This window comes from Vombatus ursinus, unplaced genomic scaffold (genome assembly GCF_900497805.2).
Source record: "Vombatus ursinus unplaced genomic scaffold, bare-nosed wombat genome assembly UNPS02015255.1, whole genome shotgun sequence".
In the NCBI taxonomy this organism is placed as follows: domain Eukaryota; kingdom Metazoa; phylum Chordata; class Mammalia; order Diprotodontia; family Vombatidae; genus Vombatus; species Vombatus ursinus.
This window is the reverse complement of record NW_020955033.1, coordinates 8,069,869-8,097,739: the sequence shown is the minus strand read 5'-3', so window position 1 is coordinate 8,097,739 and position 27,871 is coordinate 8,069,869. Positions and strand designations below refer to the sequence as shown.

The following is a 27,871-nucleotide window of genomic DNA, read 5'->3' as shown; positions in this document are numbered from 1 at the left end:
CCTTGGCTGGATCACCAGATATATTCCATATCCTGCAGTGGTCAAACCCCTGTATCCTCTTTTCTTTTCACCATACACACTCATGATCTCATCAGTACCCGTAGGTCCTGACTCATAGTGATGACTCAGGTGACTTCTAGATCTTTACAATCTTCCCTACTCTCTCTCTTTGAACTCCTGTCCTGAATCACCAAATGCCTACCCATAGACCTCAAACTCAACAGGTCCAAAGCAGAGCTCATTGTCTTCCCTTACTCCCCAAAGCCTTTCCGTCTTCTGAACCTCCCTGTTTCATTGAGAGTAAGTAACTTCCAGTCACTACATAAACTTGGAGTCAGCACCCATGCTTTCCTCTTACTTACCTCCCTCACTCAATAAGTTTCTAAGTCTTGCCATTTAATCCCCCCCCCTTCAATATCCCCCTTCTCTTCAATAACATAGTCAGTGGGGTAGCTAGGTGATGCAGTGGATAGAGCTCTGGGCCTGGAGTCAGGAAGATCTGAGTTCAAATTTCATCTCTTACACTTACTAGCTTTGTGACCCTGGGCAAGTCACTTAATATCTGTTTGCCTCAGTTTCCTCATCTGCAAAATGAGGATTATAATGGCATTTACCTCCCAGGGTGGTAGTAAGGATCAAAGGACCTAATAATTGTAAAGCACTTAGCATGCATAGTGCCTAGCACATAGTGGACACTATATAAATGTTAGCTATTATTATTATTATTCAGACCCTCATCACCTGGACTATTAATAGTTCTAAACTGTTCTTCCAGCTTTGATTCTCTCTCCTCTGTAGTTCACCCAACACATTTTGCCAAAGTGATGTTTTTAAAGCACAGTTCTCCTACTCAAGAAGCCGAGAAGATCTCACTCTTGCCTGTAGGACAAAATATAAACTCCTCTAACCAGCATCCCTTCATAACCTACCTCTAGCTTACCTTTCTAGGCTCTATGGCACACTATATTCTCATATATATTCTACTTTCTAGCCAAATTTACCTTCTAGTTGCTCCCTGTACACAGCATTCCCTGTCTTGGTGCCTTTGTGTAGACCTGGTATGGACTCCCTCCTGATTTTTTTGTGACAGGGCAGCCAAAATAACCAGTGTAAATATCAAACTGAATTAATGTCAACAGTATTCAGAATGAATGAAGGTGGTAGTTCTGAAATACTCCACAAAGCCGTGGCAGTGCTTCTCTGGCCTCCACTGTCTGAAGACCAGGTCTACTATTTCAGCCCTCCCCAGGGGAGGAGGTTGGAGGGTCTCCTTCCTCTCTGCAATTGGCTCGAGCTCCCACCCATCATGTTCCTAAGATTTTAGGGGTCCAAGCACCCCAGTTCCATTTAATAATTTATAATAGCTTAGCTTTTCCAGAGGAGTATTTACTTTAAAGGTAGAGCCAGAAGAAACATACAAACACGTCCCCCGAAAACCTGGGGGGGCCTTAATCCCCCCAATAGTACCTCAGTCTCTGATCTGATTATACTTTTTTGGAAGTGTAACCAGGATGATGATGGGCCTCAAGTCCATGTCACAGGAGGATTTGTTAAAGAACTAAAGGCGAGTTAGCCTGATAAAAGAAAACAGGGTTGGGGAGAGGGAAGACAGCTGTCTTCAAGTATTTGAAGAGAAGTCATATAGAAGAGAAATTAGACTTATTTAGCTTTGCTACAGAGGGCAAAACAATGAACACCAGGCAGAAATTGCAGAGAGGCAGTTCAGTAGGCAGTGAGTTCTCTTTAACTGCAGTTACTTAAGTAGGGGTTAGGTAATGACTTGTCATGATGGTTTTCTAGGGAGTTTCATTATTCCAACTCTCTGATTCTGTGCTTTCTTAAATTTTGCGGGGAGAAAGTATCAGAAAAATTCAACAAGACACTTGAGGAAGTTCTTGTTCTTTGTTTTTCATTTTTGAAGAGGACCAATGACATCATGGGGTGATGACATGACCCAGCACGTGAATTGGATTTAAGTGAGGCAAAGTTGCACAAAGTCATCAACTCTCTCTTCTGGATGCATCAAAGTCCAGTGGCAAAACAAAAGTCAGGATGACTGGTGATGGCTCAGGATGCTGTGGATGACCTTGGTATTTTTGATATCTGAACAAGCTCTAAGCTCTCCCAACACCAGTTTCAACTGCCTTTATGGCTATTGGAAAAAATTGTTCTCACCAACCCATTCCAGTGGGGTCAGGGGGAAGAGTCTTCACTTGCTTGGGGTAGACACCCACCTAACTCACCAATGAGTTTGAGGCCCATTGGTTACCCTCCATCTGGTTTAGCCTATCTGCTGAGATGGTTTACTAGGGTGTGGCTGTCACAGGTGAGAGTTGAGTACCAGGTGGGCACCAAAGGTGGATGATCAATTCTGAAAAGGGCTTGGCAAGCCCTCACACCAGAGGTGCTAGACCTGCTTGAACACCACATAGACCCCAGGAGTTCTAAGGGAGATGGGGTGACAGCCTGTTTTTAGTTATAGGCAAATAACTATTTTCCTCTCCTCCTAAAGATCTATTTCTTAAGGTTAGAGCCATAGGGAGGTCCTAATTTGTCATGCCTCAGGGTTGGTTCTGGTAGAAAGAACATTCAGTCAACCACAGATTTAAAAAAAAAATTACCACTAATATAAGTAGAAGGGCAACTAGATGGTGCAGTGAATAGAGTACTAGGCTTGGAGCCAGGAAGACTCATATTCCTGAGTTCAAATCCCACCTGAGATACTTACCTGAGACCCTAGGCAAGTCATTTAACCCTGTTTGCCTGAATTCCTCATCTGTAAAATGAGTTGGAGAAGGAAATGGCAGACCGATCCAGTATCTTTGCCAAGAAAACCCCAAATGGGGTCATGAAGAGTCAGGCATGACTGAAAAACAACTGAACAACAACAGAATAACATTGTTGACACCTTGATCATATGGACAAAATCAGTCAGTCAATAAGCATTTATTAAGGCCCCATTATGTACCAGTCACTGTGTTAAGCCTGGGAAGACAAATTCAAGCCAAAAGAAAGACAGTTCCTGACCTCGAGGAGTTTACTTACCTGTGTAATTACAGTCTCAAAGGCCATTGGTATGAGGCTTTCCTGATTGGTGGAGATCAATATCCCACACCTGTGTGAAGGGCAGGGTGGAATTAGTTGGCCAGGAAAAAGGAGAGCTCTTCAGTTTTTCTTTGGACCTTCTTCCAACTCGACAGTCTTTTTCAAGTTCTCTGTAAGTTTCAAGTTCTTTTTAAACTTTGAGTCACTTCAGGAACTTCTGTCTTCCAGCTTCAAGAGGGAAGTTGGATGAAGCCAACCCCACTTCAGGTAACTGAAGGAAATAAACTCTGGGAAGACATGACAAGAGCTGGCAGGCTCCATCATGTCCCTATCCGCAGTTTGCCACATTAGAGACTTTGATGAACTTCCCTTGGGTTAGATCTAGAATTCTCTCTCGGCTGAACTGAGTTGTCTTGTTCCCAAGGTAAGAGCACCTCACTCTGCATTGTCTGGTATTAATTTTCTTTGTGTATGTCTTCTCTGATTTTCTGTTTTGCTATTGAGTTGGATAAATGGATTTCTTTGCTATTTGTGTTCATTCTGGAACTGGTATTTGGTGGGAAACAGTCAAACCTCAGATATAGAGCTTGAGGTCCTCCTTCTCCTGCAATATTAAAAAAGCAATCAGAAATTAGTGTGAACCTGAAAACCGTATCCCCTGTAGACTAACAATATTTAAGGGAGCAGGTAGATATAATCCTAACCCACTATCCCATTAATTCAAGAAGAGCAGAATGACCTTGGGCCCCAAATCTCCTGCTTCCCCTCTTGGCAGGAAATAAAATCTCCTTCAGAGAGGGGTGGGGGAGATGTCTAGTTTGCCTCTCTTCCAGCCACACAACACCCTCATGCTATACATGAGAGGATAGCCCACCTCATACATTCTAAAGGCAGAAAAAAACACATAAAAGGAAACTTCAAAGAGAATAAGGGAGGTGCCTTGTTTGGGATCAGGGCAAAAAATCTGATAAGGTAATGATAGAGAATAAAGTGAGTTAGTCATCAGCAAATCCAATCAGAATTTTGATCAACCAGTTTGCGTGATGCTTAATTATCATAGGCGATTTTAACTTGACCTGACCCAGATCTGGAAGGGACCTTAGAGATCAGCTACTTGAATATTCTAATTTTACAGATGAGACCTTTTTTTTTTCTTTTTTTTCTCTTTCCAAAGTTGTTTTAGCACGATAGATAGAATGCCAGCTCTGGAGGAGAATCCATGTTCAAATCTGGCCTCAGACACTTACAGCAATGTGACACTGGGTAACTCACTTAACCCTGTTTGCCTCAGTTTTCTCATCTGTAAAATGAGCTGGAGAAGGAAATGGCAAACCACTCCAGTATCTTTGCCAAGAAAACTCCAAATGGGAGAATCAGATACGACTGAAAAAAACCACAACATGACACTTTTATTTCTCATTCCCTTGTGAAACATCATCTAGCTCATTAATATATATTATTCTCTCTCTCCCTTTCTCTCTTTCCTCCCTTTTCCTATTCCTCCTCCCCCTTCATTAGCATCAAATGAATTTCATTGTTTTGTCTATCTCTCAGTTTGTTATTTCCCCCCTTTTCCTATAGCAGATATAAATTACCATACTCTTCCCTTTTGACTACCTTTTTATTTCCCAATGCCTCACCATATTTACCTTCTGACTGTGCTGCCCTGGGTAAGAACTATTTTCCATTTTGAGGAGCTTCGTGAGATAAAATACTTTTAGAATGGCTTGGTCTGAGTCCTGTGTTTCAGATTCTTAGATATCCAGTGCTTTTTTTGCTGCTGGTATCTACTATATGCCAAGCACTGTGCTAAACACTGAGAATATAAAGAAAGGCCAAAGAAAAAAAAAAGCCCTTTTTCTCAAGGAGCTCACACCCTAATAGAGACAACATGAAACAAGATATATGCAGGATAACATGGAGTTCAGGAAAGACTTCCTATAGAAAATAGGATTTTAGTTGAAATCTGAAGTAAACCAGGAAAGCCAGGGGGAGGAGATGAGGAAGAAAATTCTAGGCATGGCACGGGAACAGCTGGTGAAAAAAACCTAGAATCAGAGATAGAATTCCTCTCGGGTGAGGAACAGGAAGGCAGGCAGAGTCATTGGATGGTAGAATAGGTGGGAATGTAAGGTGTAATGTGTCTACCTATGCAGGAAGGTCGTGAAGGGCTTCACAAGCCAAACAACATTTTATATTTGATCTTGGAGATGATGGGGGAATGACTGGAGTTTATTGAATTTATGTATGAAACACGGTCAGACTTATGCTTTAGGAAGATCAATTATATATGTCAATATGAATTGACCAATCACTTGGGAAGCAAATTATTAAACACTATGTTTTGGCACTGTGCATTAGTTCCAAAGCTTCCCTCATTTCTCTCCACTAGAACCATCTTCCTCCACAAAGTTTGAATTGTCTAGGAGCACATTTCAAATTGACCCCAGTCTAAAACTTATCTTTGAAATAATTTAGATCAGTGCTGTAAAACTCAAATAGAAATTGGTCACTAAATCTTGTCTAAGTATTCCTGCCAGCAGCATGTTGACTTAGAAAACCACATGTTAACATTATCTGTGTCCTATTATATTTTTATTTCTTTGGTTAAATATTTCCTAATTATATTTTAATCTAGTTGACTTCGCTCAGGCATGTTGAAGCCACAGTACTGCCCAAAAGCCGCATGTTTGACATCTCTGATGTAGATGAGTTTTGAGGATAGCAAGAGGTTTAGCAGAGTTAGCTGATTCATTCATTACTATCATAGTATACAATACCAACAATGACTTACATTTCCATAATGCCTTAAAGTTTGCAGTTAAAAAAAATTATTAGTTATGCCTCTAGTTCATTGCTTTCCTGGCATTCTTGTTCCATGTCAAATGTTCTTTGGTGCCTTGTGAGAGTAGGAAGAACCAGGAATTGGTAGGAGAACCCACATTGACGAGATGATAGATCCATTAATCATACAGTCATAGATACAGAGTTGGAAGGTCATCTAGTCCAACCCTTTAATTTTACAGATGAAAAAACTGGGACCCAGGCCAAGTGATTTGCCCAAAGACACACAAGTAGTAAGCAACCAAGGTATAAATTAAACTCAAGTCCTATGACTTCAGAGCCAGTCTATTTTCCAATTTGTTCCAATGGCCATGAAGGCATCTGGAGCCTGTGCTGTGGTGTGCTTAGAGTCTGGTCAGAAATCACACACCAGGGTCATCCATTTCATTCCCGGTCATCACCAGTCACCTTGACTTTTGTCTTGCCACCAGACTTTGATGATTCTGGAAGAGAGAGTGAAGCTGATGACTTTATGCAACTCTGTCTCACTTAAATCCAATTCATACACAGGTCAAGATATCACCCCATGATGTCATTGGGTCTCTTGAAAAACAAAGGACTGAACAACAACAATTTTTCACTATATTATGCTGCCTCCCGAGTATTGAAGTATTTCTAGTTAACCTTCACCAGAGTTTTGCTGATCATTCATTATGATATGTAGATGGCCCAGGTTATCAAAGCCTACACTGGAGTAATACAAGATCTGGCAGCTTAGGTAGCCCAAGTTGACTACTGTCCTGGAAATGGACTACATCTGTCTACCAAGCACACGTCTACTCAATTTTGAGGAGAGGCTCATTACTCAAAGTTGGTCACAAGGTAAAGAATTCTTTAGCCTTGGTAGTTGATGAAATTTTGAGAGGTTGACCTCTTCAACAGTGGAAGGAGCATTTATACCATGATGTTATATATTTTTCAAAATATTCTTAGACCAACAAAAGTGGAGTATTGGTCTTATTTGACTTACTGAAACAACCTGGACTCTGCATGACGTTAATTTTCCTTAATTGCCCAGATAATTAGTTTAGGTACTTGGCCAGAAGTATATTACTCTAGGGGCAAGTTATTTAATTGATTTATGTTTCAGATTTCTCCTTCTTAAAAGCAGGATACCAACCTACCACACAGGACACCATGAGAATGAATGAGTTAATATTTCCAGAGTGTTCTGAAATTCTTGGGTGAAAGATGCTATATAACTAAAGAGTGTTATAATTATTATTTTAATGTCTCCAGAGGCCAAACCAGATAGAATTACCATGACCACGCTTTCAGCTGGGGTTCCTCAGAGTCTGGCGATCCAGCTGTTCCAGATAACCAGAAATGTTTTCACTTCAGTAACTGTCAGACTCCAGGGAATGGCATTTCTTTTATGTTTCATGGCATTCACCAACGAAGTTTACATTAAATAAACTCTGAATTGAAAGCTCATGGGTAGTATTTCTCAAGAAAAATATTTGTTTTCTTCACTTTTGTTCTATTCAGTCCAATGTTTCAGGAGGAATGGACTATACTTTGTCTTTCTGTGAACCTCCAGTTCGCTTAAGGAACTCTTAAAACCAATTTAGGCTTTCAGAGGAATGTTGAGTTTTGCTGTTGTTTGCTTGACAGGCAACTTACAGCATTTCAGATTTATCTGTTTTCTCTTTAATAAAGCTTTCAAAGGGTTTAGTTTAGAAAAAAATTACAGAAAACCTTTCATAAAAAAAAGTTGGCTCTGGTAACAAAATGATTAGAGAAATCATGGGGATATGCTGAAATGATGAAATATGAAGTGTATCAGATGGGTTGTATTTTGTGAAACAGACTGTATCATACATTTAGGGCTTGAAGAGACCTTTGAGATTATTGAGCCAGATTTTTTACAGATGAGGAAACTGAGCCAAACAGAAGTTAAATGATTTGCTAGTAAGTATCTGAGGAGGAATTTAAACCAAGACCTTCTTAAGTCCAGGTCCAGTGTCCAGTTCCCTATACCACATCACCTCTCAGCTGTTATTGGTATTATCTGAATTTTCAATACTTTTAATATTTCAATGGATCCATGATCTTACTGAGGTGGCTGTTGTCTCTACTGGGGCAGATCATAACTTGTTTACCTTTCATTCCTTGTGGTCCTTGTCCCCACTCTTCTATAAATCTTTCAGAGTATCTACTCAAATGTTCTGGAGGCCTTTTACTAGTTCATTTGATATTTTGTGGATGCCATGTAGCAGCTGTTCTAGCTCAGCTCACTCAGCTAAGTTGTACATTGGATTTGGAGTCAGGAAGCCCTGAGTTCAAACCCTGCCTCAGATACTTACTATGTTTCCCTGGGTAATTTATAACCTCTCAACTTCAGTTTTCTCATCTGCAAAATGTGGTCTCAGTGCAAATAATAAATACCCTGAAGTAGTTTCATGTATTTGGATTAGTACTATTTGAAGTTATAATTAGGGCAAAATGGTCATTGGTTCCAGCCCAGTGGAAATATAGAGTGTGAATTTGATTCCTTGGGACCTAGCACATACCTTACAGGATTAATAGCACTTTCCTTACAGGATTATTGTGAGGATTAAATGAGATAATCTTAAAGCGCTTTGTAAACCTTGAAGTGAAGTATAAATGCTAGCTATAGTTATGCTAATAGTCATGATGATAATAATTGTTATCTGGCTATACTTTTCTGATCATATACATCCTTTATAATGTCTTTTAATCTATTCATCATGAGCTAGCTATTGTTGCTAATATGTTGTAAATGACTTATGACTCTCATGTGTCTTTCCATTGCCCTTTGGGTCTCTCTTGCATTTCATTTTCTGAGATGGTGGAACTCTGTGATTTATAGTCATATAGAATCACTAATAGAATATATGTCACTACTTCAATGGATCTGGAATCTTACAGATGTGAGCATTTGCTCCAACTGTGCAAAACTGAACTCATCTGTGCTTTCTTGTCATGTCCACCTGTTGTTCTTGTCTTTCCTCCCTGAAATCTGCCTGATGGAGTCTATCCAATGTACTGGAAGCCTTCTTTGTCTTGACTTTTTTACATTAGTTGGGTGCCAGTGCAGGATTGGCTTTCTCTCAATTATTCCTCAGTGTTGCTACATGACTCTCCCACCTCTTTGTCTAATCATCTTTCTTTCCAATGATATTCAAGATTATGCCACTAAGACAAAATTGGAGTTAAAAAAAAAATGTGCTGTTGCAGTAGGGAGTAGCTTGTAATCATTGAAATAGTTTTGTAATTTCCTGAATAAAATCCAGTCTAATTTCCTCTCCCTGTTCAATCTTAGAACCTAGTTTATTGCCTGTCTGCTGTGCTTGTCTGAGATGTAAGTACTGGTGTTCTGATTCAATGTACTGCTTTGCCAATTTCATGTCATAATCAAGGTAATGTGTGATCTTCAGCTACTTTGCTTTTCCTGTGTAGATTTCAAGGCAGATCTCCTTTGTGTGAGCATGGATTTCCTTCGGAATGACCTAGAATGTTCTAGAGCTCTGTGAAATCATCAGATTGACATCCACAAATAGGAGTGCTTGGAGAATCTTACCATTTTTAGAGATCTTTCCTATTTGATGTTGCACAGGACATCCTCCATGGCACTGATGAGCACCTTTGTCAAAGCATCTTTCTCCCTCTTGTATGCCTCCTTTGATGTTGATACTCAGATGATGTTGATACTCAGATGATCTTTGCATAGTTATCTCTGTGGCTTTTCTCATCAAGTAATTTTGTATAATCTGAATACATGCAGAAGTGATATTTTGTTGGAAGAAAGATTTTAAGGCTGAATTTTGCTTGATTAATTGAATCCTGCCCCTGCCTCCACCCAAAACTGGATCTTCCTATCACATTGAGGCCAGAAGTATAGTAGCTTTTCAAATAGTAGCCTGATACCACCACTGATTGTTAACCTCTGTTTCTAACATGGGCTGGTTTGTCCCTCCTCTGGCATCCTTGGTGGCCCATCATATTGGTGCTGGACTTAAGTGCAGACATCCAATTGGCTTAGCTCACTGCAGCTCAGACCCCCAGAGCTCAAATGATCCACCAGTCTCACCCTTCCTGGTAGCAGGCAGGGATCAAAGATGTGTGTTACCGCACCTGGTTCAAATACTTTTTTTTTTTTTTTTTTTTGCTTTTTGGTGAGGCAATTGGGGTTAAGTGACTTGCCCAGGGTCACATAGCTAGTAAGTGTCAAGTATCTAAGGCCGAATTTGAACAAAGGTCCTCCTGACTCCAAGGCCAGAGCTCTATCCATTGTGCCACCTAGCTGCCCCCTCAAATACTTTCTTTAAAAAATCTATTCAGTAATATACAGAATGGGACCTTATATTTGCTAACCCTTCCAGTCTATCACCTGATTATAAGATTGTAGTGTGTTGTGGAAAATCTGTGAGAGACTTACTGTTGTTCTCTTCTTATGTTTCAATCAAGGATGCCCTCAGAGCTTGCACAGACTATTCTCATGATCTACAGAGATAAGAAAGTAGACAGATGAGTTAGTAGTTTGCTGATTTCTTCTCAGTTGCATTTTTGGAGAAAATGTTATTCATATTTTTATCCAAGATTTTGAAATTTTTCCTCCTTTGAGAATTCTTAAAAAGGGATCTCTGGGTATCTTTATAACTGTGTGGTCTGTAGCACAAATTTCTTTGGTGTGTATTTTGGTTAGGTCCATTTCCTCACTTGTTCTCAGGATTTTTAAATCGAAAGAATTTCAAATAGAGAAATGTGGTAGAGAGACAAAAGACTGAACCTGGGAAGATCAATGGATGCCCACTTTTTAGCTACAGCACCTGAAGCTCCCTACCCCCCCCCCCCCCAGCTTCTATATAGCACCTAGATTCTATCCTTCATTCAAGAAACATTTATTAAATGTGTAACAATAGAGGGTACAGTTCTTGTGATTTGCAAATATATTAGGGAGAAATGACACATAGAAATAACTATAATACAAAATAATATAATTTATAGAACCAGCGATATTGTAATATAAAATAATTCATGAAAAATGAATCTAAGAGATCCAGACAAAATGCTATCGAAATTTCTGTGGAGTAATTGTTAAAACAGGAGGATTCATATTAGTGATAATATTTGAATTGAGATTTAAAGGGTATTTAGAATTTTTAGCAGCAAAGTGTTGGAGATGGAATTCAAAACATAGAGAATGCTGTGAGCTCAAGTACAGAGGTAAGTCAGCGCATAGTCTTGCTTATTTCAAGTGTGGAGTTTGTGGCAGGGAATAGTACAAGTCTAACCACAAGGTGGCTCTAATTACCACTCTCTGAGGAGTCCCACACTTGTACTGGTGGTTTTTACATGCCCCACTATGGAAGAAATATTAAGATAATGTCATGCTTTCTAGGGTTACCAGAGAGTCTGAGACCTGATATTCCTCAAATTCACATGTTACGATAGGGGCATCTCTTGCTATCTTGGTGTGTATCTGTGTGTGTGTGTGTGTGTGTGTGTGTGTGTGTATGTATGTGTATTTGTTGGTCTACCAAGTAGAATTTAGTCCTGAACCCCTACCTATTGATTAACCTCACCCTTTAGAACAGGGTATATTTTAATTAGTGCTGGTCATGTGACTTTGGAATAATAAAGTTGGTTTCCTACAGGAGCAGACATACATGTGGGAATGATGCATTTAGCATTTTTCCTTTTTTGCATAGAATTGATCAATAAGTAAACAAACAGTACTTAATAAGTAAATTGGTAGTACTTTCCTTTGTTAGTCTGTCAACTGTATTATGCTCCCTAATTCTGGGTCTATCCAAATGTTCTGTCTTAGGATCTCTTCTATTATCTCTTTATACTCTCTTAACTGGTGAGATCAATCAATTCTTATGATTTAATTATCATCACTATTTAGCTATTAAGGTAGCATGGGGCAGAGGAAAGAGTGCTGGTTTTGGAGTCAGCTATTTGTTTCCTTATTCACATCTCTATTTATGACATTCCTTTCCTCAAAACCCTTGTATGGATCCTTATTATTGACCAAAAAATGTTTAAACATCTAAACCAAGTAGTCAAGACCTTCCACAATCTAGCATCATTGTACCTTTCTGTCTTTCTAGACATCTGGTAATAAAGGCCTTTAGAGTAGTGGTAATAGAAACAGAAAGGGAGAGAGAGAGAGAGAGAGAGAGAGAAGACAAATAAAAAAATCTATGATTTATTTTTAAATATTAATTTAAAAAAATTTTAAATTCCAAATTCTCTCTTTCCCACCCCTCCCCCATCCATTGAGAAGGCAAGCAATAGTATATCAATTAATCATGTGAAGTCACGCAAACATATTCCCATATTAGCCATGTTATTTGAAAAAAAACAAGAAAAAGAAAGTGAAAAAATTATGCTTCAATGTGCACTCAAAGTTCATTAGCTGTCTCTGGAGGTGGATAGCATTTTCCATCATGAGTCCTCTGGAATTGTCTTGGCTTATTGTATTGATTACAGTAACTAAACCTTTCTTGGTTGGTCACCATTACAATATGGCTCTCACTGTGTACAGTGTTCTTCTGGTTCTGCTCACTTTACCTTGCATCAATTCATATAAGTCTTCCCAGGTCCAGAAATCATCCCCCTTATGATTTCATATAGCACAATAGCATTCCATCATAATCACATACCACATCTTGTTCAGCCATTCCTCAATTGATGGGCATCCCCTCCGTTTCCAGTTCTTTGCTACCACAAAAAGAGCTGCTATAAATATTTTTGTACAAATGGGTCCATTTCCCATTTCTTCGATCTCTTTGGGATACAGACCTAGTAGTGGTATTGCTGGGTCAAAGGGTGTACTTAGTTTGATAGCCCTTTGGGAATAGTTCCAAATTGTTTGAGGAGAGAGATTTTTGAGATTGATTTGACAGGACATCTAAAAGTGAAATGGGTTTCCTTGAGAGGTAGTTAAGTCCTTTTCACTGGAGGCTGGCTCCACTGAAAGCTGTCTGAGTGTATGTTGAGCATGCTGTATAGGGCATTTCTGTTCAGGGACAAATTCTACTATATCACCTCTGATCGTCCCACAATTCTGAGATTTTGTGACTCCATGGCAACACAAAGCACTCAAGGGAGGGAAATAGATAAAACACTGTTTCCTTGAATACTGACTCACTAGTAAGCATGCTGGGCAAAACAGAGAGACTCATTTTAGAAAAACTCAGGAAATTAGCCACTGCACCCGTAGGCTTCCAGAGCCAAGAAGCTCACCTGGGTCCCACCATTCCTCTAACTCAAACCTAGCTAAAGGTAGCCTTGTTGCTTACTTAAAATAGTGAGTGTACTACTGCATTTTTAATTTCCAGCACTTCATCTAATACTAAAGCTGCTTGCTGTTGCAGTTATGGTACATTTACTCCCAATGTGTTTCATTCATTTCCTTTGGGGATTTTAAAATTTCGGATTTAACACCTCTGTATTATGAATGAAAAAGAAACTGTTTCTAAAACAAATTAATAGTAAAGCAATAATAATTTACACAGGCATATTCTGCCTTATATAAATAATTTAACCAGATTCAATGAGAGATAAGACAATATTGTTGGAAACTTTTAGTTTTATAATAACTAAGTTATTGACTGAGCTATGTTCTTGGGTGGCCAAAATTCAGACTATAAAAGTTTAATGTGGGTAGTTCTTTATAGAGAATTGAGACTACATAACCTTTATGATGCTAATAATAGTTTCTTCTACCCACAACTTCCTCTTTCCCTACCCCAGAGACCTAGAGCTTCCTGTATGGCAGGCAGGACCAGGGGAACGACTCCCTCAAAAGCCTCTTTATGATTATAGTGGACCTGTGGAGGTGAGGGAGGGGTTAGGGCCCTCTTGAAACCCTGCCAATCTTCTGCACACTTTTGTACCTTCCCTTTGCAGCTTACTTTGTCCTGTAGGAACAGAAGTCAGTGACTGACTACTACTGGCTATCCTGTCCCATTAGAGGTGTCTAGTGAGAAGTTGGCGAGGTGACAGATAGGCTGGTGATACTAGTGACTTGGCAATTCTGTGTTGGGCTTTTTGTTTGATATCAATATTAAGGCCCTGGGTTAGCTACTCTGTATTGTCGTCCAACCACAGGGTGAAGGAGATTTGTTTTTGAGGGGAACCATCACTTGCTGTATAATTTTGCTCTCTTATGCAGAAGTCTATCCCAAAGCCAGAGAAGATTATGACCACCAGGGGGCGAGGAACACCGTATACTTTTGATTATGAAAACCCATAGTTGACAACAGCCTTTTAGTTTTATCCTTTTAAAAAGGTTGATTAAAGAATGAATGGACTTGGTCATGAGAAGTTACATAATTCATCCTCCGTGTTCATGCGGTATTGTGCTTAAACTAGCCCAGACAGGTAAAAGAAAGTATTTTCAGAAACATCTAGAAAAGAATCTCTTGTCTTGTAAACTCATTTCAGTGTTTAGTGGTCCTTGTTATCTGGAAGTTCCTCCTGGCCATCTTTGTCCTTTGGCACTGTGGCTTTATCTTTTATAGAAACACATTTTGTTAGCATTTCTTAGTTGCCCTTAATTAGCTATAGCAGGCGATCATGTGTAGTCTCTTGTTTGCTTATAGTTCAGTTTATGTTTATTTCACATTCTAAGTCCGGCATCAACAACATAGGCCCCTATTCACAGCCAAGGTTCTCTTTTCCAGCATGTCACTCTGTGTTCTCTTCCTTTTATATCTGGAGATAACACTATGTACTCGCCATGGGGAAGGAGCATGTGAGAATAGATGGATCTAGCAATAAGGGCCATCTAGTTCAATCCCTTCGTTTTACAGATAAGAAAGCTAAGATCCAGTGATGTGACTTGACTTGCACAAAGTCACAGTGATAATGAGGGGCAGAGGCTGGATTCAGACTTGGGTCCCGTGCCTTCAGCTCAGCGCTCTTTCCACTGCATGACACTGTCTGAGACAACTTTGGCTTGTCTTTTTGGGTAATGCTGATCAATCTGTCCTTACATACATTTCTCAGACTTTGCCTGGTTTGCAATACGACCAATGACATTTACTCGGAGTGTTAGAGTCAACCAGAGAAGAATAAAATAATCTCAGAAGGTGATAGGTTTCCCCTCATGGCATTTGAGCAGAAGCCGGTCTATAAGCAGAATTTCCTTTGGGGTATATATGTTAATTGAACCTCTAGGTGGCACAAAGACAACCCTTTTTGTCTCAGTTTCCTTCTCTGTAAAATGAGCTGGAGAAGGAAATGGCAAGTCACTTCAGTATCTGCCAAGAAAACCCCAAAAGAGGTCTCAAAGAGTCGGATGTGACTAAAAAACAACTAAACAATAAATGTATTAATTAAAAAGGTTACTGAGGTCCCTTCCAACTCTAAAATTCTGTAATTCTGGGGTTTCAGCAGTGAGGGGTTTTATTCTGTAGCCTAATTCTACATTAGATGATATGAATTTTTAGGGGACTCAGTATGGTTGTACGACTTCCTCAGCCATGTTTAGCAGCGTGAAAGAGAAGGGAGGGAATAAACATTTATGTAGCAACTACTGTGTGCCAGGCACTTTTTTTTTTTTAACATATATCATTTCATTTGATCCCTACAACAACCTTGCAAGGTAGGTACTGTTATTATTCCAATTTTACAGTTGAGGAAACTGAGGTTAAGTGACTTCCCCAGGGTCACACAGCTAGTAAATGTCTGAAGCCAGCTTTGAACTCAGGTCTTCCTAACTTCAGGCATATTGATCTATCCACTGTGCCATCAGATGCTTTGAGAGAAGGAAGAGAGAAGGCTGATGGTGGTGAACCATGGTTGAGGACTGATGTTTGTGAAAAATAGAAGGACAAAGGGGCGAGGGTTGAAAGAGTGGAGGACAAGGCATAGTTAAACTAAACAAGTTAACTGAGCAGATCAGTACTCATAAGGTGAGACCAGAGCAGTGATGATAACTGAGATAACATGGAAGGAACAGAGGTTGGAACAAGAACAAAGAATAAGTCAAGGAGGAGTGGTATAGACAGAGCTATGGAAGGAGAGGAGATTATGATCAGATGAAAATTTCAGAGTTCAGGATCATGGAGATGGCATAGTTTGGGGTGATGGTGAGAGCTATGTTATGGACACTGAGTTGGGTTACTGAGGGAAAGTGACACACAGGTCATAGAACTTCAGGAGGTTGATAAATAGTGAGTTCAGGGTGGTCAGGGTGTTGTTCAGTCATTTTTCAATTATGTCCAATGCTTTGTGACCCCATTTGGCATTTTCTTGGCAAAGATACTGGAGTGGTTTGCCATTTCCTCTCCAGCTCGTTTTACAAATGAGGAAACCAAGGCAAACTGGATTAAGTGACTTGCCCAGGGTCACACAGTAAGTGTCTGAGGTCAGATTTGAACTCAGAAAGATGAATCTTCCTCCTCTAGGATCAGTACTCCATTGTGTCACCTAGCTGCTCCTACCTGCATGCATTTTGAAGTCTGGAAGTATAAAGATAGGGACTTGGGCAGAAAGAAAAATTGAGTCCAGTACCAACCTCCTTGAGAAAGGAGGTAAAGAATATGATCACCCAGCAGATGACAGTAACAGGAACCTGGACCAGGTGATATAAATGGAGGGGGTGAACGTCAAAGAAAAAGAGGTTATAGGATGGTGGCTGTAAAGGGAAGGTCTGGAATTGGTAGTGGGGAGCTCAGGGTGTTGTGGAATATGAGAGAAGGATTAACCAGCACCGAGGGTGGTGGTCAATGACAGTGAGAAGTCTCTCAGAGGAAACTGGAAAGAGTGTGAGAGGAAGAGATCTCAGAGGAAGGGGAGCTTGTTAATCATAGTGCAAAGGTCCCAGCGGCCACAGCAGAAGAGAGAGCAGAGAAGAATAGACACTTGACATGAGAGTAAAGGGTGTGGTGACAAGGGAAAGGGATTTTTGCCTTGGCAGAGAGGTTACTCCAATTCATGATGGTAAAGGGAAAAGGAGGTGGAAATTTAGTAGCCAGATGACTGGTGGATCAGGGCCCTCACTTTCTAGGGTCATGATTCCATCTGTGTGGCATGAAAAACCTTTCCTGCCTGCTTATGATTTTTCCAAGAAAAAGGCTGCTTTCCTCCATTTGAGTTTGTAGCAAAATGCTTCCTTTCTTTTAGTGACAAAACCAAGAAATGAAAGGCAGTTAACTGCGCCCATGATTTGTGTATAAAGGACCGCCTTTTGAATTTCTAAGATTGAGTAATTTTTACTAATTTTGGGTTGACTTGTTAGCTTGCAAATCACTCCAAGTTCTCCCTTCAATCAGTTCTGCAGAAATTAGCCTATGATTTGTTTCCTTAGTGACTATTCCAGGCTCCATTGATAGTAGCATTAGAAATGTGGGTGACTTTTGAGCATTTAGAGAAAGGAATGATCACTAAAAGCCGGAATGGCAAATACAGACAAGTTATAGATCTATAAGCTATGAGCCATGTCCCAATAGACCAGTAGTCAGAAAATATGAACAGATCATTTTCAAAAGAAACAAGAATATGAACAATCATAAGAAAAATGTTCAAAATCACTAATAATAAAAAAGAAATTTGATATTAGTGGAATTGGAATCAGGCGAGAAAGGTTACTAATCTGTTCATACCATTGATATGACTATCCCACTATTGTGTTTATATCCCAAGGAGGTCAATTACAAAAAAATTAAATATGAAAAAATAATTAGAGCAGCCCTTTTTGTAGCACCAAAATGCTGGACACAAATGTGCCCAACAAGTGGAGAATAGCTCAATAAATTATGGTATATGACTGTAATGGAATATTATTATACAAGAAGGAAAACAAATATGAAGAATGCTGAGAAATAGAGAAAGACTTGTAAGAAACCATGCAGAGAGATGAGAGCACAACCATAAAAACAATATATACAATGACTACAATTGTGTAAAAGGCACAAAATCAGACCAAATACATTGTACAAACTTGTTTCTAAATGAAAAAAGTGGAAACACACATCCTTTCTGTTTGCAAAATTAAAAAAATTTTAAGTCCTGATAGTTGTAGTTACTATGTTAAAAAGTTTTATTTAATTATTTTTTAAATAAGAAGGTAAATAGTATAGGATATGGCTTATTGACTATGTCAATGAGATGTCAAAACAAAATGTATCAGAAGCAGTAGGAAGGGATGAATATGAGGAGCTTATAAGTTGGAAAAAGTGGGAACATTTATATGAATGCATTCAGAGTAAAATAATTCAAATTAAGAAAACAATAGAAACAATAATTACAATAATGTAAATGGAAAGATCACTACAAAGATGTTGAATTCTGAGCAATTGAAAAATCACTGAAGGTTCTAGAGATGATATAATGAAATATACTATACTCTCCCTACTTGGTCCCATAGCAGAGGCATAGAAATTCTAGGGTGGAATATTGTATATTATATACATTGTTTAATTGTTTTTTTTTTTATTCTAAGGAAGAGGTGTTGAAATGATGATGATATAAAGAAAAAAGACATAACTTTTTTTTTTTTTAAAGAATAGATCATGCCAGATTAACCTCTTTTCCCATTTTGACAGGGTGACTAGACTGGCAGATTAGTAATAGCTGGAGACATACCTAAATTTTAGCAAAAATATTTGAGAAAATCTTTCACTCTGTCTTGGTAGACAAGATGGAGATATATGAGTGAGATAATAAAATTAGATGGATTCAAATTTGGAGAGAAATCTTTACCAGAGAGCCTTAGGAATCTGTCCTTGGTCCTATTCTATTTAGCATTTTTATCAATGACTTAAAAGCATTGTTAAGTTTGCAGATGGTGTAAAGCCTGTATGCTCATGTAGGCTTATATTTAGATTTCCCCAAATGAGGGGATTAGGGTTCCCAGATCCCATGAAAGTACCCCAGGAACCAAATGCATATAGAGAATAGGACAGCCTTTATATCACTTAAAAATAAGGTATTCAATATAAAAGACTAAAAAGAACCCATAAATAGCTATAGAAGAAGAATTCCAGAGTAGGATCTGGTGCTGAGGAGGAGCAAAGGATAAAGTTAAACTATAAAAGAGCACACCTGGATCTTGTCCTTTATAACCATTGTGATTTATGGGGATTGTGCAAAGAGAAATCTTAAACGTTATCTCTTCCAAGCAGTGGAGAGATTTGTTGTTTGGAAGATTGTAGAGGGCCATTATGGAGATGGAGCTCACAGGAAAGGGTAAAAAAGTTGTCATACGTTTATGGGCTTGGGTCAATCAGTCAGGCAATAAGCAGTTATTAAGAGCTTACTATGTAGCAGGCACTGTGCAAAGCAGTGAGAATGCAGATATGAGCATAAAGCAAGAGTCTCTACCTTTAAGGAACTTAAATTCTAATGGGAGAAGACAACATATAGAAAGAAGTAAAAAAGTTATATGTGGGAAATGAAAGTACCTGGCAACATGGTAAAAAAAGTTCAGAGTATAGCCTGGAGAGGAATGAGACAGTTGACCTGGGCTACTTCCTTCAATGAGATTCTGGGAGAAGCCACCCAATCAGAAAGAGAGGCTACAGGGGTGGAGTGTGCTTCCAAAGTGTGAATTCCAGGCTTAGAAAGAGTTTCCTAGATGAAGAGTTTCTGGGGCATGGTAAAGTCCAGAAGTCAGCCTGGAGAGGAATGGGTATGAATCCTTTGTGTTTTGAATTTTCTGTTGAGCAAAACAAAGCCTGCATTTAATATATTGATAGCTTAAGTGCAAGCCTTTTACCTTTTTTTGGGGGGGGGGGCTAGGCAATTGGGGTTAAGTGACTTAGCCAAGGTCATACACAGCTAGTGAGTATCATGTGTCTGAGATCGGATTTGAATTCAAGTCCTCCTGACTCCAGGGCTGGTGCTTTATCCACTGTACCACCTAGCTACCCCTGCTTTTACCTTTTTCTATAGACATGTAGAAGCAAGCTATATTCTGATGTTACCTGGGGGAGACCCTGGATGCCAAAGAGTGATTTGTGAGATGCTTTCAAGATTGGACTTAGCCTGTATAAAGTTCATTCTGATTTATAAAGTAAATCAATAAAGGATCTATTTAATGAGGAAGGAATAAAATAAAAAGTTACTCAACATGGTAATATACACTATGGAGCAAAGTAATATCTGGAAAATTTCTGGACAGTTACCTAAAGCTCAGTATTGGACTAGCATATGCATAAAAGAAAAATTTTTACCCATGTCTCAGCCAGAGATTGATTTACTCAGAAAATATTTGGAGGAAACCCTCATATTGATTTGTTTCTCAGAGGGTAGTTTTACTTGTATTTGAGAAGCTCTTCCCTCCATTCCCCCCTCCCCCTTGTTTAGTATGTGGAGAAGGGTTTGGGACATGAAGGAACCAGTAAGTGAAGATTCAGAGATAAGCATTTTCTTATTGCCTCAGTCTGATGTAATGTCTTCTTCACTGATATGATCTTTAGTATATGAATTAAAATAAAAGTTTAGGGTAAACATAAGTAGGAACTTGGAAGTCTTACTGGTTGGTTATAGGGAAAGTCTGGAGAATAGGATGATGTGTCCTCTTTAAGATTATGTAACTTAATATGATGTAGCTCCTGGATTTCCAGATGGCCAACGCAGCTAGGGGTGCTGTCTTACAGGTTGGTGGGTGGTGGTCCTGTGCTTTTATATCCTAAGGTTGACTTTTCATGCCTTTGTAATTTTTCGCCCAGGTAACATCAAAGTGCCTGCTTCATTAAAAGACTATTTTGTAAAAGTAATACCCAAATGACTGGGCTTAGTGGCACACATGCCTATAAGCCCCGCTATGGGGGAGGCTGACGCTGGTGGATTGCTTGAGTGTGCAAGTTCTGAGCTATAGCAGGACTAAAGCTACTCTGGTGTCTGCACTAAATCCAGATACTGGCCCAGATCAGACATGGAAAAGGTGAAAGCTGCCATGCATATCAACAGTGGGGTTGGGTCCATGAGTCGCTACTATACTTCTGAGCTGGTTGAGATAGGGTTATCCCGTCTCAAAAACAAAACAAAAAAACAACAAAAATCCCCAAATTTCAGCTGATACAGTGTGCAGCACCTTACCTTTGTAAAAAGTGATTATATACCATTGAAGACTTGCATTTTGTATCATAATAGTTTATGCAGAGCTTTAAATTTATTTGTATTATCTCATTTGATACTTACACCAGCCCTGTGAGGCAGGTGGCTCAGGATGAAGGTCTCTGGGCCTGGACTCAAGAAGGCCTAAGTTAAAAATCAGCCTCAGATGCTTACTAGCTGTGTGACCCTGGGCAAGTCACTTAACCTTTGTCTGTCTTAGTTTCCTTATCTGCAAAATGACAATAATAATAATTATATAATATTATATAATAATTATTATAATAATAATAATAAAAATAATAATAATCTTCTATTTCCCAGGGTTGTTGTGATGATAAAATAAAATATTTGTAGAATGCTTTGAAGAACTTACTTAAAGTGCTACATAAATGCTAGCTATTATTATTATTTTGATTATTGTTATTATCCCCATTTTATGGATAGAGAAACTGAGGTTCAAAGTGGATAAGAACTGGTAAAGCTGAGATTTGAACCTATGGCTTCTAACTCCAAGTTTGATACTCTTTTCATCTGTGCCACACTCTCCTGATTTCCCATTCACTTCTGAGCACAACTGAATTTTATTTAAATGAAGTTTAGTTTCCTATTTGTTCACATCTTTAAAAAAAAACTTGTGGCAACTAAGATTGGGGTTACTTAGCTTAGTTGTTTAGAATGTTGGCCTGTTGAGTCCATAGTCACTGGTTTGGTATCTCCTTCTTTATGAAGTCTGTTCCTATAGCATCATCCATAATAGGAATAACTGGATATAGCACATTATTGTTTGCAAAGTAGTCTGTATACAAATGCATCATGCCACTTGAGCTTAATTAAGAAGCCTGTGAAGTAGGTGCTGCAGGCATTATTACCACCTCCATTTTTACAGATGTGGAAACTGAGCCTCAGAGAACTAAAAGAGAGGTAAAAAGGGTAGAGGGGACTTCCAATGTGTGAATTCCAGGAGTGGAGTGAGGCCAGGATGAAGAAGTTTCTAGGGCATTAAATCCAGATTTCAGCCAAAGGAATAGGGTGTGAATGAATCCTTTGTGTTTCCTGTTGGGTAAAATAAAGCCTGTATTTAATATATTGATGGTCTAAATATGAGCCTTTTACCTTTTCTGTAGACACATGAGGCAAACTATATTCTGATGTTACCTGGGGGAGGCCCTGGGTAGGTGTACATGTCAAAGAGTGATTTGTGAAATGCTTCTAAGATTGAACCTAGCCTTTATAACCCAGAGATTTGGTTCTGAGTTATAGGTTAAATCATGAAGGATCCATTAATGAGGAAGAAATAAAAAAACTGTGTTACCCAACATGGTAACACACACTATAGAGCAATGTAGCACCTGGGAAATTTCAGGGCAATACCTAAAGCTCAGTACTAGAGTAGCATATGCATAATAGAAAAATCCTTACCTGTGCCTCAGCCATGCCCGTGTTCACACAGCTGGTATTAGATGAACCATTTGAACTCAGAGAATTTCAACTCTATGTCCCATGCTCTATCCACTCCTCTGCTTCATAAAATGAGTCCTCCTTCCTCTGAACCCAGATGGCTTCTTGGTTGTATCTCTTAGGTACTTCACATAATCTGTTTTTTGCTATAGGGATTTGTGTACCTGTCTTTCCTCCTCTATTAGATAGTAAGTTACTTGAAGATAGGAACTATATCTTAAGTATTATAGTACCCTCTTCAGTGCCTTGCAGAAAGCAGGCACCTAATAAATGTCTGTCTTATGAATGAATGACTTATGAATGAGTGAATGAATGAATGAATGCCATGGACCACTTCACTTTGCATAGAAAAGAGCTCTGTTCCATATCCCTAGCCAACTGCCTCCTACATGTGAGCTATTAACTACAGTAGGGCATGGGAAAGAGAGCACAGAAGGACATGTTTTGCTGCATGGTAGGCCAGTAGTATTATCTCTTTAATATATACATTGTAATTTCAGGGCAAAGGCTGAATTTAGCAATCCTATCCTTTTCCTCCAGTAGGGGAAATCTAATCCAGTAGAGCTGTAGACCATTTATGTGCCTGGCTGACATAGGCCCTTAATAAATGTTTATTGATTGATTGACCGCTGATACATAGCTTTGTCTTTTTTGGATCTAGTTTACCCTTAGGGAAGAGAACTGTATTTGCTACTTGGAGTGGATCCATGTTGTCTGTGTTATTAGAAGGTTTCTTTTAGATTGCCTTTCTTTTTTTTTTTTTTTAAGCTGCATATAAATATTTGGAGACCTTGGAAGGCATGAACTGTGCATTTCAGGAATTGAAAAATTACATTAAAGAAGTAAACAGAGGTCTAAACAGCCATTATATCAATGAGTTTTGGAACAGAGTTGTTTCCACATTCAGGAAAAGTAGCATTTGATGTCTCCTTTGTTAAGGGAAGCTTTTGCCAGATTGAAGTCATGCATGAAGGACAATTACAGAACAGAAATGAACCATATCATGTGTGTTTGATCTACCGAATCAGTTTGTAGTGATAAAGTTTTATTTTATTTTGAAAACAATGGAGTCCCTGTCACTCCTTGAGAATTACAATTTAACTAATAGCTCCCAACTTTCTGGACTACTATTGGCAAAGGAACTCTTTTCTTGTGAAAGACTCTCATTTTTGCTATAAGGCCTAACCATTTTCAAATGCCATTTGAAGAAAAAAAGGATTTGGTTTCCTTCCCCACCTGACCCCTTCCTATCCCTTCCCTTTTTTCCATTTTCGCTAGCCAAGCACTATATTGGAAAATTAACGGAAATTATGGTCATCTAATAGGGCTCCCCCAAGACATCCCAGGCTTATCTTTGGGCCAGCAGCCATCTAGATGATCCAGTTTTAGGAACCTTCATGTCTGAGTCAGTCTGGTCTGTTTTGAAATTTCAAACTATGCTACCAGAGAAGTGGGAACTAGTGATAGACTTTTAAAAAGATTGAAAAATACACCTCAGAAATGAACTTGGATTTTCTGCCTCCTCCATAGGGGACCTCTCACTCACTCAGCATCGTACAATGAGTCTTGGAGGTTTTAGGGACTCTCTTCATTCCATCTTCCTCTTCATTTTTTGGTCCATCCATCATCTTCATCTGAGATATTTGGGTAAGTCATGCAAATTAGCCTTTGGCTTTCTCAAGAAAACAACAAAGTGGAGAAGGGACAAAAATAATGGTTGTTCCCATTTCAGGCGCTTAGGGAGGGGAAGAACTGGTGATTGCTTCTTGTGACATTTAAGGTGGGCAGGGTGACCTTACCACAATGTGAATATTCATGTCTCTGATCTATAATATAGATTCTGTATGATTAAAAAATGTTTTATTAGGTCAGATTAAATATCCACTCAGTATTTTGTCACTGATAGTGGTACCAGGAGTGGTGTAATAGAGAACTGGCCAATGAGAACCCAGTCTTCGGGGCATGCATAGTATGGGTTGTTTGATACGGTCCCACAGTAGGTATCTGATAGGTCTGTTTTCCAGCGTGCATAAAGGAGGGCCTTGTTATCCATGTCAGAGCATATATGCAGGGAAGCAGACTTATCAAATATCTGCTGGAGGGATTACAGTTCAGCTGTAGGGACTGAGTTCAAATCCTGTTGCTGCCCCTCACTTCCTGCATGGCTTTGGCAAGTCAGTCTACCTCCTTGAACCTCAGTTTCCTCATTTTTTATTAAAAGGTGGGGGTTGAAACAGATGGCCTCTGAGGTCTATTCCAGCTCTCTAGATAATCCTAAATCTCTAAAGCATCCTTATGTACAAAATCCCTTCATCTTTTGAAATATTAGTTTATCTTCCCTTGGCACTTTTTTTTGTGAGGCAATTGGGGTTAAGTGACTTGCCAGGGTCACACAGCTAGTGAGTGTTATGTGTCTGAGGCTGGATTTGAACTCAGGTCCTCCTGAATCCAAGGCTGGAGCTCTATCCATTGCCCCACCTACCTGCCCTGTTACAGGGTCTTTCACAGGGTGTTGTAATCTGAATGGCATAGGGTGTTATAGACACAGACTTAAAATGATTCTGTAAAAAAAAGGCACATCTTCTGTTGGCTTCCTGTCCTCTTCCTGGTGGTCCCTAGCATCTTTGCTAGCCTTTCTGGCTGCTGCTGTGCATCTGTGACTTGTAATAACAGAAACCAAGATCTCTTCAGTTATAGAGGATAGCGCAGAATCTGTCAGCTCTTAAGAGCTTTTTAGACACCAGCTTCACAGTAGCCTCCCCTATTCAAGGAAAGACTATCCTTTTTGAAGTTTTCTACATGGAAAGTTGAAGGCATTAGAAGACAGCTTCACCAGGAATTTAATCACCATTATAGAATGTAGTAAGTGTTTGCTCTTGCATCAAGTTATGTTTTCCAGTATTTTTTTATTTTCATTTTTGAAATAACGGTGATATTTTATTATTTCTTTTCTGATTATTGAGATTCCAATACTCCAATCTCATTGATGTGGTGATTTCACAGGGCAGTGGAAAAACCACTAAATCTGGAGTTGGGAGATCTGGTCTGACTCTGCTGCTTACTAGATGGGCAAGTCAAAGTAACCTTTTCTGGGTCTCAGTTTCCTTCTTTGTAAAATGAAGGAGTTTGGCTAGAGTTCCTCTAAGACTCCTTCTAGACCTAAATCTATGATTCTATGATCTCCCAACTAATGCAGATTGTAACCCTTTCATGTCTACACATCCTGTGTGACTTGTATCTTTCCATAGGTTCACCACAGTGAACATGGGGGCCTTCTTTGCATCTTCTTCACATCAGGAGGGATACCCAAGATAATTTTTTCATTGTCAGATGATCTGTATTGGATGAAAAAGTAACCACAAAGTACCTGGTGTATAATGGAAGGCAAAGCTTTCTTGGCAATATTCACAGGTTGTTTTAACCCAACCGAATGAAATCTACCAAGGATACCCTGTCATCTTGTTTTGATGTGAGGTGTAAATACGTAGGACTAACTGACTATAAAGTTAGACTCATTTTGTACCTATTCTCTAAGGATTTCTTTTGGAAATCTCCTTTATTTTTGGCCCTTTCAAGAAGATTACAAACTGCAGTTGTGTATATGGCCATGTTGTCCATTTGATATGGAAGAAAACATTTCAGTCTATCTTTTAATAACAATACAGAGGCAGGCTCAGATACTTACTAGCTATGGGACCCTGGGCAAGTCATTTAATGTGTTTACCTCAGTTTCCTCATCTGTAAAGTGGGAATAATAATAGCACTTGCCTCCTGGGGTGTTGTGAGGATAAAATGAAATAATATTTATAAAGTACTTTGTAAACATTGAAGCATTATATAAATACTAGCTATTATTATTGTTATTCTTACAAAGGACAACAGGATGTCTATTGTTGTACATGATAAAATAATTTTGTTGTATTTGGCAGTATTGTAAATTCTGTTAACTCCCCAATATGATGTAATTAATTGTACCCATGACAATACGTGTAGAATCTGGCAACCTTGGAATATTGAATCTTGCCCATCACCTTCCTTTGTGGGGAGAAGTAGCGTGCCATGTGGAACTCTCATATTTAAAAAGCTTTGCTCTGCCTCCCTATGCTGTGAGTACTTGACATCCACAGCAACCAAAAACTAAATTTGATTTTATAGAAAAAGAGGCTTTCCTGTGACTTCCATGGCCAGGTTGGCCAGACCCAGACACTGGGATATTTAAGCAAATCTCCAAACTCTTAGCTGTAATATGTACCTCTCCAGATTGCCACATTGTGCAACATCACAGATCTTCCACTGTATTTCAGTTAACTTGGAACTAGTATCAAAATGTCTTATGTTGTAAATTTTCTTTTTTGCCATGGGGAGGGACAAGGGCAGGGATTAGCTGTCTTTGTTTTTTTTTTTTTTTTTTCCTTTCCAGAAAGCTGCCAAAATCATTTTGACTCCCTCAGATGAAGTAAGTCTTCTAACTGTGGTTCTCCTGAGGTTCCTTTGGAAGAAGACAGAGCAATTCTGAGAAACCAGCAGTGGGAGATGCCAAGAAGCTCCGTTTCCTTGGCACTACAGCTCCAGTTTCATTGCATTAGGGTCAGCAATGGAATAAAACCACAGATTGTGAGGAATTGGAGAGGGCTGTTGAAACAGTTGTCCTCATTTACCTAAAAGCCTCCCAGCTCCAGACAGCATTACTGATCCAAATTACTGATTGTAATCCTAATCCACAAGAACTGTTCTGGTGATTGGTGCAGGAATTTGGCTTCTCTTTTTTGTTTCCTCTGTGGAAGCTGCTGTGCCCCTCACTGAGAGGGTTGAGAGGAATCATGCTCTTTAACTTCCCTGGGCCTCAGTTTCCTGTCTGTAACAGAAAACTGTTAATATAATGAGAGAAATTGTTAATTTCAAATGCAATATAGATCGCCACTCCCTTAAATGATCTTCGTAGTGTCAATATTTCAGTAATGCCCTTGCATTCCTACTCTTAAACTATTTACTCTTGATTAGGTTGAGCTGAACCACACCTTAATTCCCCCACCCTGAGATTTTACTTTCTAAAGGAACCTAGTTTGGTTTGGATCTCAGCTCTTGATGTCCTTGCCCCTTTGCATTGGGATTCATGGCATGAAGGGCAAGACAGCCAGTATGGAGTGGTTTTCCTTGCCCAGATTGCCAAGGGCCACTGGAGTCTCATGACCAGGCTTTGCTACCTCACCTACCTCCTCTAACTGCCCCCTCTTACTACCTCACCTACCTCCTTCCCCTCTCCTCCTAAAACTATAAAAAAACCTTTTTTACAGGTCTCTTTGGATTGGAAATTCACTAGATATCCTCCAGGGTGGAAGGTCTGCTAACCTGTTATCTCCATTAAAGACGCTTTATTCCTCAACTCGTGGCTTCGGTTTATTTTAGGACTTGATGTGTGTAAAATGAAAGGGTTGGACCGGAGGGCCGCTGAAGTTCCTTCCGACTCTAGAGCTTGGCCCTG

At 39.3% G+C, this 27,871-nt stretch overlaps 1 long non-coding RNA gene across 1 annotated transcript; it reads left to right on the top strand.

The window, feature by feature from the left end:
• Positions 1-3,303: 3,303 nt before the first annotated feature.
• Positions 3,304-27,748, top strand: LOC114031686. The gene is made up of 3 exons (XR_003567768.1): positions 3,304-3,469; positions 23,920-24,036; positions 26,810-27,748. It is a non-coding gene; the product is annotated as an uncharacterized LOC114031686 (long non-coding RNA).
• Positions 27,749-27,871: the final 123 nt, after the last annotated feature.